The sequence below is a fragment of the Cyanistes caeruleus genome, chromosome 11, assembly GCF_971803275.1.
Source record: "Cyanistes caeruleus chromosome 11, bCyaCae1.hap1.1, whole genome shotgun sequence".
NCBI classification, from domain to species: domain Eukaryota; kingdom Metazoa; phylum Chordata; class Aves; order Passeriformes; family Paridae; genus Cyanistes; species Cyanistes caeruleus.
This window is the reverse complement of record NC_141711.1, coordinates 10266514-10270428: the sequence shown is the minus strand read 5'-3', so window position 1 is coordinate 10270428 and position 3915 is coordinate 10266514. Positions and strand designations below refer to the sequence as shown.

General features: G+C 46.2%; 1 long non-coding RNA gene across 1 annotated transcript; it reads left to right on the top strand.

Moving 5' to 3' along the window:
- Positions 1-1405: 1405 nt before the first annotated feature.
- Positions 1406-3567, top strand: LOC147650996 (uncharacterized). The gene is made up of 3 exons (XR_015275046.1): positions 1406-1522; positions 1960-2014; positions 3409-3567. It is a non-coding gene; the product is annotated as an uncharacterized LOC147650996 (long non-coding RNA).
- Positions 3568-3915: the final 348 nt, after the last annotated feature.

Below are 3915 nucleotides of genomic sequence, written 5' to 3'. Positions count from 1 at the left end.
TTTTCTTTAGAGTTTCCCCTATTTCTAGATTTCCCAACCATAGCAGCAGCAGCAGTAATTTTTTTTAAAGGGTGTTGTTATGATCTAGAGGCAAGCTGGAGGGGAGGTGTGAATGGATACTCCTAAAGTGATCACTTTTTAGTTTGCGCGTGGTTTTCTAAGCAGTTCCTGTGTGTCTTTTTACCCTCCTGCTGAGGGATTTGGCTGGAAACATCCTCATCAGCTGCACTGCCTCCTTGATTGTTGGAGGCATTTCCTTGGTGACCAGAAAGTGGCACAGAGGAGTAATTGAACGTGAACTCTTTAAAGGGCTGGCACAATCCCAGTAAATGAGCGATCAGAAAAGCCACTCTGCTGAGCAGCCTGAGAGGAAGGAGCATTTTGCAAAGCAACCAGACTGGGAACAGAGGCTCAGGGTTTTTAAGACGGAAACTTCTTGTCCGGAGAATCAAAGTAGGTGCATAAAGAAATGCAGAATGAGTGTCTCGGAGTGCATGAGATGCCTGGAGAAGATGCTTCCTTTCCTTCTTGGCTCAGGAAAGGGAAATTTTCTAGAGCCACATCACACTGCTTATATTAAGGAGCTGATCTTGCTATGTGCTCAAGAGCTTTGGCTTTCACACTCATCAGTGACTGGTGATCACCCAGTATTTTACCGGAACATGTCCCATGGCAGGGCCAGGCTCTCAAGTGTTTGATGTCCAGTCCTTTCTTTGCTCTTTAACATGTCATATATCTGTTTAAAAAAGGATCATGTTCCCTTCAGGGCACAGCACCCTTAGGATTTTTCTCAGTGCAGAGCTGTGCTATGTGTTTACTCTTCAGTGCACTCCTGTGGATCACATACACACCATGGACTGGAAAAACCTCACGATATTCCTTGTACTGTATTCAGCTCAAGACCAAAAGGTTCTTCTATTTATATCAGAGCCCAGTTTAGATAATTTGAAATAATCTCCTGAATCTCAGCAAAATCTGGCTTAATTGTTCTCATTACCTTCCTTTCCATAGGCAGTTTGCATTGATTTCTTGAGCTACAGTCAATCCACAGCAATCTCATTCCTGAAACTCTGCAGGTTTTGCTTTGAAATTCTCCTTCTGAAAGGATGCAGTGTTAAATGATCATGTTATTGTTGTCCCCTCAGCACTTTGGCTGCTGGCAGGGGGATGTCATATCTTCATGGCAATTACTACAATCAGGGAGATTTTCCAGCACTTTAAATTGTGACCCTTCTTCTAAAATGTATCTTCATAGCTCCCATAAAAATAGAGGACTTGCTCCAGGAATCTTTGGATATGATTGTTTGGCCTATGTCATGGAGGTCAAAGGAATCGGTCATAATGGTCCTTTGTGGCCCTAACATCTATTAATACAAATAATTTCATTTAGTCCTGTCACCTGGTCTCCATTGTGGCACTGGCTCTTTTCATAACAAAGCAAGGGGTCCATCATGTCTTGGAGAATGGAAGGAACAGGAAATTCCAGCAGGAACACCATGAAATAGTGAAGAGGTTGTCACAGGTCTGATTTCAAGTGCACCTCGTTACCAAAGGCAACTGGTGATTTTTTCCAGTAGTTTTTTTCCAGGCTGAAGTGGATTTATTGAGCTCCAGTGTCAGTTTATAGTTAATGTACCTTCCTGAGGAGCTGAGGCCTTGCAGCACTGTGGGGCTGTTCGGTGTGACTGACAGACCCGGAGCAAGTCTGCTGTACCCAGGGAGGCCTGCACCTCAGGGGTTCAAGTGTATTCCTTTTGCACGGGCTGGTTTTTGGTAGCAGGGGGCCACAGAGGTGGCTTCTGTGAGAAGTTTCTGGAAGCTCCCACCATGTCTGGCAGAGCCAATCTCTGATGGTTCTTAAGAGGGACATGCTGCTGCCCAAAACTGGGCCAATTAGAGATGGTGGTAATGCCTCTGTGATGACATATTTAAGAAGAAAACAAATTCCTCTAATTCCAGCTAGAGAGGAGGAGGAGGTGAGAACATGTGAGGGAAACAACATGGAGACACCAAGGTCAGTGGAGAAGGAGGGAGAGGAGGTGCTCCAGGTGCCAGAGCCGAGGTTCCTCTGCAGGCCATGGTGAAGCAGCTGCGCCCCTGCAGCCCATGGGGATCCATGGGGGATACAGAGATCCATGTACAGCCCCTGGGGATCCATGGGGGATACAGAGATCCATGTACAGCCCCTGGGGATCCATGGGGGATACAGAGATCCATGTACAGCCCCTGGGGATCCATGGGGGATACAGAGATCCATGGGGGATGCAGAGATCCATGTACAGCCCCTGGGGATCCATGGTGGATACAGAGATCCATGGGGGATACAGAGATCCACCCGCAGCCCGTAGGGGAGGTGCCCATGCTAGAGCAGGCGGGTGCCTGGAGGAAGCTGTGATCCAGTGGGAGACCCAGTGGAGAGAGGGGGCCCTGCTTCCAGGCTGGAGCAGCCTGTCCTTGGAGGGCTGCACCCTGTGGAAGAGTGACCCACAGCACAGCAGTTTTGGGAGGACAGTGTGCCCATGGGGAGAATCACGTTGCAGCAGGTGCTGTATGGCTGCTGCTCATGAGAGTGGACCCACACCAGAGAATCCCAAGGAACAGAAGCTCACAGGCACTCAGCTTCACTGGATACTGAAGCTCTGTGGGGCTCCTTACACTTGAATGTGTGAAATTTATCATGGATATATGCACATATATTGAGTCTTTCCCTCTAGCACCAATCAGCAGAATTCTCCCTAGCATTGTGTCTGGAAGCCCTTTGAGCAGGGTAATTTAAGAAACCAAAGTCATTCCTTGGGAGTGATTAATCCAGTCACTGCTCTTCATGGAAACTATGTCTTCCCTTGTATTTTCTCATGGGCATGAAAATCTAGATTTGAAGCTGGAGTCATATACAGATGTTTCTAAACACAGAAAGTCATGCTGACCATCCTCACACCAGGAAAACCACCTGCCTGGGGAGCTCATTTAATCCTGGAAGCTTCCTGGAGGGCTCCAAAACGTTTTCAAATGTTGTGAAATGAAAAACAAAATTAAAATCCCGAATACTTAGTGCTTAGGTTACAACACAACTCCAGCCCCGCTCTAGGAAAGTCATGCTTTGCCTGCTCTACAGAGATATTTCAGAGATCTTTCTCTGGAGGTTCAGACACTAAGAAGCATGAAATAAGACACTTGGAAGTGGCAATTCAATTCCATCTTCATCAGTAACAGGGAATTAACTGCTAATGGCTAATAGCTGACTGTAATTACATATTAAGTATAGTAATGAATGAAGATGAGAAACATGAGAGCCTTCATATGCAAAATTACCCAAATTACACAGTCCTTTCTGTTTTCCAAATAGTCAGCAACCTCATGAAAAGGGCTTGTAATAAAAGGGATTTCTGCATTTTATTGTTTCTACAGATATCCCAGGAAAAGCAGCATGGTTTCCCCAGAAGTCCAGGGCTGCATCTGAAGCCTAATTTACCTTCTTGCAGCTGAATCAGCAGTCTGGACCAATAGCTGTGACAACACGTCATATCAAACAGTAATAAACCCAAAGTCTGATGGTGAAGTTGATTGACAAAGAAGAAATTTCTTGTTCTATGGATATTGCCAGAGTAAAAGAATCTCTCAGAAGAGAGATCCTCCTTCTGCTAGTTCCAGAGAACTTCATGTGCCACTGAGAATAACCAGCCTGTTCATTTCCTGATCTCTTCACTACCTCTTCTCAAAGGTTGTTCTGGCAGGATGGCAGCTTTCTGCAGATGTGGGAGCACAGCTGGATATGCCCCTTTGCTGGAGAGGTTCAGAGACCTGACACCAGCAAAGAGGTCTGTGAGTACCACTAAAGGTCACTGTGCAGTTGGGAATCTTCTCTGCAGGGACAGCAATAAGCTCTTGGCAGCTCTCTCAAACTCCAGGGGATTT